The sequence below is a fragment of the Cynocephalus volans genome, chromosome 11 (assembly GCF_027409185.1).
Source record: "Cynocephalus volans isolate mCynVol1 chromosome 11, mCynVol1.pri, whole genome shotgun sequence".
Lineage (NCBI taxonomy): Eukaryota > Metazoa > Chordata > Mammalia > Dermoptera > Cynocephalidae > Cynocephalus > Cynocephalus volans.
The window spans coordinates 19861212-19868552 of NC_084470.1; positions in this window are offsets into that span (position 1 = coordinate 19861212).

Here is a 7341-nt window from a genome sequence, read left to right on the forward strand (position 1 = left end):
TTCCAAAACATACATGCCTCACCCACTCAGTGCCCACTCATGCTATCAGGCACTGTTAGAATTAAAACTCTTTATACCCTGTTGCAATGGCACCCCAGCATTTGTTAAGTGGTGGAGACTGCAGTGGTGTTCCAGAAGTGGAGCTGACATCAGAAGGGGAGGGGTGCTAAATGCACTATAGTGCAGGATAGTTAGGTCCCCATGGAGGACTCAAAGGCATGGCCCTGTGAGCATGAGCATGCATGCAGTGTGGAAGTGCGGCCCCACCTCTGGAGCCTCTGGTCCCACGGGGAGATTCGGCCCCCTCTGACTGAATACCAGGACTCGGTTTAGTGGGCAGTGGCGAGCACAGGAGGTTTATGAGCAGGAGAGTGACAGTCAGCCTCTGAGCAGATTTAATCTGGCAGCAATTCTCTCATTAGTGAGAAGAGAAAGAGAGGAATACCAGTTAAGTGCTTAGCACAGGACAGTCTCATTTAACACAAAATTCACTTCATATGAGACTAATCTTCTCCAAAGAAATACCTGGAAAGTGGGAGAAATGTTTCATATTGTGTATAAATGTATAACCACAAAAGCAGAGTTTTGGCTTTAATGCTGCTTTTCATTTCCTCAGCATTATCCAAAATTGTGCAAAGGGCTTGCTCCTACATCAGCAGCAGCTGTCTCATGGTGGTTGCTCAGGCTTTTTTGTGGCATTTTAGCACCCCTCCCCTCTGGTCTAAAGCTTCTGATGTCAGCTACACTTCTGGAACACCACTGCATTCTCCACCACTTAACCAACGCTGGGGTGCCGTTGCAACAGGGTATAAAGAGTTTCAATTCTAACAGTGCCAGAAAGCATGAGCGGGCACGAATAACAGAATCACTCACTGAATTTCCAAAGCACGGCAACAATACTGGGATGCCCACAAGGACTGACAAAGGGTGGAGGTTGTCCATTTATCAGCTCACCTGGTGCCACTAGGCTGTGGAGAGAGTTAGCACATCTCACAATTCCCTGGGTCTGCCAACTGGGAAACTACAGAATTTTTGACATTTTTTGAACTGGATGGTTACAATATTTCAAGATATACTCTAAGTGAGAACTGATTGATGTATTTATGTCATACAACCTCTAACTTTCAAATAATAGGACTGCCACGTGCAGCAAGGCGTGGAGACGAGCCTAAGGCAGCGACAGGCCCTCAGGGCGACAGTGAGGGGTGAGTTGTTGAGGGTCCACGCTCTGTAGCCATATAGTCTGGGTTCACATCGCAGCTCTCCTGCTTCCTAGCTTGTGACATTAAGGCAGCCCATGCAATCTCCCTGTGCCTCCATTTACTCGTCTGTAAATCCAGGCTAACAATGCCTCAGATTCTTCGTGAGGATTAAATGAATCTGCTACAAGTAAGCAACTTAGAGCAGATACATATGTTATTTGCAAAGAGATTTGAACAGTAAATAACAAGCCATTTTACACGTGGGTTAAATTTTTTTAAACAAAGGATCTGAGAGGCACCTCAGGGGTGGAATCAACATGACTTTTTGCCCACATAGTGTGGGTGACAGAAGAACAGGAGGAACTGCGGCTCAGGGGGAGCCCGGGAAGCATTTAACAAAAATCAGGAGGGGTGGCCCTTCTAGGGCAGGAAGACCGTGACTCTCCGGACTCTGCCCCAGTGGAGTGCAATCCCAAGTGCAAGTTCTCTGCCCTCCCCCTGCCAGCACCACACACACACACACACACACACACACACACACACACACACACACACACACACACACACACACACACACACAGACTCCCCCCCATTCCACTCTGAGCTGGGGACCTGCAGGGCTGCAACAGTGTAGGTGGTGGTGATCTGCTAATCACCCATGTCACAGGAATGGGCTTTCCTCTCAGAGGGAGTTGGGACGAGGATAGCATGGCTGTCCATTTATTAAAAAAGGACTCGATTTGCTCTGAGAGAGACACTTACCAAAGACAGCATTCCCCAGCTCCTCTCCGATAATCAAAAATAATGCGCTACCAGTCCTTCAGAAGCAACTGTGGGGTCCTCCCCAACCCCCAACAGTCCACAAGATCACCCATTTTTGAGCTCTGAGCCTCTCAAGGGTAATCCTGGCCATGTCCTTTTTTTGAGATGACCTCAATAAAGAAATAATAGATCAGAATTACAAAAGTTGTGGATTATTGTAAATGGTTACGTATAACAAATTAAAGAATTTTACACACAAAAATACAATGTAGTATAATTATTCATAAAATTTATGAATTCACCGTGTACCTGAGGCAGTCTGGTTCAATCATGGCGCACAAGTTTATAGTGTCCCGTGGTAGACATGAACTTCATCTGTCCCATCGCTGTCTCTCTGCGACTTCCATGTGTAACTTTATTTGTAGATAATGTCACAAATTGGAAAGCCCTTCAGAAACGTGCTTCTCCCCGACACTGCATGCTGCATTGGCGGCCCTGTTTGAACCCCTAATACTTACCTCTCAGTCTTACCACTGTCTGAGACATCCCTAGTGCGCATTGGTCACATCTGTGGCTTCCCAGCACCTTATAAACAACTCTTGCATTCGGGGGAGTTTCCCGTAGTAGGAATGCCATCTTCCAGGGTATTACAAGAAAGAAGACCTCGCTTTCCCAACTTACCTCACAACCACATTCCAGGCATGAGGCTGAGGTCCCCTCAATTAGATGCACCCTATTGAAAAGATTTGGAAAAAGAATGATGTGGGGAAGGTGGATTATGTGGATCTGATCGTTTGGAAATTGTGGCAGCGGAGGAATTGGCTTTGGGATGGCACCAGTGTCAGAGCTCTGGTTCCTGGTGTCCAGCGCCATGGGGGCCACCTGCACTGGCAGTGGGCACTGAGTAGTCCTGCAGTGTACATTGCGTATCACTCCCTGATGGTAACCTTCAAGTGTGATTTGTGGGATGCCTAAAATTCTGTAATAAATTCCTTTTCCACTTAAGCTAGTGAGGCTTCCATTTGCAATTAAGAATGATGACTGCCACAACTTTTGGGGGGTATCCGCCTGTCTCATAACACTCCCCTCTTCTCTGACACGAGCCCCTCATGGAGATGAAATAAGACTGGCCACGAGCTGATAAATGTTGAAGCTGGGTGATAGATGCATGGAACTCATTCAAGAATCCTGTCTGCTTGTATAAATATTTGAAACATTCAGTGATAAAAACTTTTTTTAAAACGAGTTAAAATAAATAAAATATGAAATAAATAAATGAGCCTGCACAAAATCAAACTCCATCTGGCTTCACTATGAATACCCTTGCAGAACTGGTCGGCAGGGTTAGCCAGGCATTTTCCATGTAGATCGAAGCATGGAAAGCAATCGCTTCTCCTGTGGAGGAGGTGGAGGTTGAACCGGCTCGGACGTGGAGGCTGAGAGGCTGTGGTGCACTCTGGCCATCTGGTCTCCCTCAGCGCACAGATGCTCTGGTCTCCAGGGCTGCACTGGGAACCATGGTGCCCAGCGCCATGCTACCACGCATCCCCACTGCATCCCAGCTAGCTAGCTCTACACCATCTGCAGCCAGCTTTCTCCGGCATAAACCACCCACATGGCCTCTGTAGCCAAGGGGACATTGGAAAGTGTGTGAAGACATTGGAAAGTGTCTGTCCAGAGCCAGATTCAGGTTGAGGTGCTCGGAGAGAGCAGGAGGAGGTCAGTGGGATGGTGTTCCAACATAGTCCAGGAGCGGCCGTGAGAGGCCACCGCGAGGAAGAGGGATGGAGACCAGGGGCAGTGGCAAGCAACAATGCTAAGCAAGAACTTAAAGGACTTAGCAAATGATAAGATACAGAGAGAGAGGAAATGACAAAAATCCAGAAAAAACCACCGTCAGGGTAGAGGACCACTGCCAATTTGCTTGTTTCACATCTGTTCCCCTTTCTTCTGGTGAGAACGCTCAGTCCCTGTGGTTCAGACAGGACCGACCTCCCTTGCCCCCAACCAGTTCCAGGATTGGGCACACGACACAGGGCTGGCCAATCAAACCCAACGTTCCTGGGCCTGGGACAAGCACATAATCTTGGGATTCTAGTTTAAACTACTGGGGAAAAGATGCTTTGTATCATTTGGGGATGTGAAAGGGGAAGAGTGTCAGCCTGGAGCTGCTGAGAGCCGTCACATGGAGGGAGCCTTGCTGAAATGAAGCCACATGGAGGAAAGCAGAGGAGAGAGAGACAGACAGACAGACAGAAAGAGAGATGCTTCCTCACCTGAGCACAGGATCCAACCCTGCCTGAAACGAGCCCTAACCCTGGCTTTCTGCTTATGAGCCAACTAGATCCTTTGTCTTTCCTTAATAGTGGGGTTTAATTATGTGGAACAAAAACAGTCCTAACATAGCAATGTTGTGAGGTAAGTCTCCTGATGAAGAAATTGAATCTCTGTGAAGTTAGTAAAATTGCTTAATATTATGCACTTATATGTATCAAAATAGGGCATTCTTTCCCCCAAACTCTTTCGTTTCTCACTCACCTTTTATTGGGAGGTTGCTGTAGATTGGATGCCCCCTCCCCCCCCACAACCTCATTGAAGCTTAATCCCCACTGTGACTGTTAAGAGGGTGGGAAATCCTATTGTGGAAATGGAAAGGTGGGGCCTTGAAGAGGTGATTAGGTTGTAGGACCATGCAGTAGTGACTGGATTAATTATGGTGGTCACGGGCATGGTATTTAAAAGGAAAGCACGTGAGAGTCTCTCTCTCTCTCTGCTCTGCCATTTTCTGTCATGTGAGACCCCTGCATTGCTATAAAGCCACCACCAAGACCCTCACCAGATGTGTTCCTGGACTTTGGACTTCTAGCCTCTGAAACTGTAAGCAATAGATTTCATTTTCTTTATAAATCACCCAGTTCCATGTATTTTGTTATAAGCAACAGAACTGGACTAATACAGAGGGGTTATCTGGAATACAGAATCAGAAAAGATTTTGGTGACCACCGAGGTTATACAACAAAAGGTAGTCTCAATTCTTGTAGTCACTTAAGATTTAAAATTGGAAGGACCTAAAGCTCCTCTAGTTCTGCCTAAGACCTGTAGGATCTAACCCAGTACTCACCACCCCACTACCACACGCACGTACCCCACTCTGGCCTAGATCCTGGACTGGGGATAGGGGAGCAGAGTAGTGATAAGAGCAGGCAGATAAAGACAGTGGAGAAAACAAATGAAGACTTACTGGAGAAGGAAGCTGTGGTGGTTTTAAAATATTTTGGCAAATTTTTTGACACACCTTACTTCAAAAGGGGGAGACTAGTTCCCCGCCCTTTGAACATGGACTTGTGGCAGAAGGGATGATGTGTGACTTCTAAGGCTAGGTCATGAATGGATACGGCTTTCTCCTGGCTGTCTCTCTTGGACCCCCTGATCTGAGGGAAGCCAGCACCAGGGCATGAGGACACCTGAGCACCCTGCGGAGAGCCCATGTGGAAGGCAACTGAGGCCTCTAACCAACAGGCTCTGAGCCACCTTCAGAAGTAAACTCTCCAGTCTACTCTTGAGTTCTTGACCCTTAGAACAGTGAGATAATAAATGTTTGTGCTGTTTTAAGCTACTAAGTTTTGGGGTAATTTGTTACATGGCAATAGATAACTAATACAGGAATTCCCAGACATGCAATCAGGGTGGCCTCTGTGGCATGAGGGACTTCTGTGCCCAGCCCACTAGACCCCATGCATATGACATACCAGCCAACAGCAAGGCTTCCTTTCCATTTCATTTGGCTTTATATTCGGGACAAGGGACAGCACTGGGATTGGCATCTGGGTCCTTAGGATGCCAAAGACTGTGCCCTTTCTATGAAGTCGCATTTCACAGTGTGGATGCCAAGGATCTAGAAAAGGGGGACACTGTAGCAGAGGTGGAAGGAAAAGCTAGAAAACCTCAAGTTGTTCTTTCAAATCCTAGAGAGGCCAAGAATTAGAGGATAGAACAAGGTGGTAGCTCTCTTATTAATTTATTTACTTAAAACCCAATGGAGATGTGTTTAAGGTAGGGATTGAGATGGGATCGCACTGGGTTAGCGTGGGCACTAAATTCAATGATACTATCCTTATGAGAGACAGAAAGAAGGGCTGGCCAGTTAGCTCAGTTGGTTAGTGTGGTGTTATAACACCAAGGTCAAGGGTTCAGATCCCCATACTGGCCAGCTGAACAAAAAAAGAAAGAGAGAGAAACAAAAAAGAGAGACACACAGAAGAAGGTGATTTAATATGGAGGCAAAAACTAGAGTGATGTATCTGCAAGACAAAGAACGCCAAGAATTGCTAGCAACCACCAAAGCTAGGAAAAAGGATCTGATCAGACTCTCCCTCAGAACTTCCCAGAAGGGACCAACCCTGCCAATGCTTGAAGTTTTGACTTCTGACCTCTTGATCTAAGAGAATAAATTTCTGTTGTTGTAAACCAAGACCAAAACACAAAAACTAAACACAACAAACAACAACAAAAATAGATGAGACAATATCAGATAATTTCAACGTGGCCTTAGGGGATTGAGATGGTCCCCTGGTGTCTTTTATTCCTCCATAAATGTGCATTGATCACTTGCTCTGTGCCATGGCCATAGCTGATCCATCCACACGGGAAATGTTACATCAGGGCTAAGGGCCAAATGAGTACCCCAGACGGCCAGTGCTCCAGGAGCTCACCGGCACATACAGAGCAGTGTGGCATGCAGGAATCCAGAAAGGCCCCTGCAAGAAGGGTAGATATTTGTTTTTATTTGTTTGTTTAGCTCCCTCTTACGAGTGAGGACATGTGGTATCTCTCTGTGCCTGAAAGGTAGACATTTGGAAAGGTAAGAAGTGGGAAATTTCCAGCACAGACATGCATCCCTAGGTGAAGCACTGGTGCACCATGTGGGGAGATCATCAAAGGGAAGAAACGTCTTTAGACTTTTTGCTTCTAAAATAAGAACCTGAAGGGGCAATGCCTTAATCCAAAGAAGTGGTCTTAGACCCTCCTTGACATCTCAGACACCGTGACAAGTGGTGGGGAGATAATGCAGGGAGCTGCCTGTGCGCACACGGCACTTCCATTTCTGTCACGTAGCGTCTGCCCACCTCACTTTGTTGCTTAAGGCCCCATTAACTCCCTTCCCAGGATCCTGGACACACCCTTTCTATTTGAGCCAGGCTTGTCTCCTGAAGTGAAAGTGATGGTTTCTGTATTACATTATTTTTTTTCCCATTTCCTCCTGAAAAAAATGCCTGGTTCTTTCTCTTTCTAGCAAATTCTTACGAACTTGCTAAAAAGTCCCTCCTCCAATAAGCCTTCCTTGACTGACTCTTTACTAATTCCACTCAATTTTGAT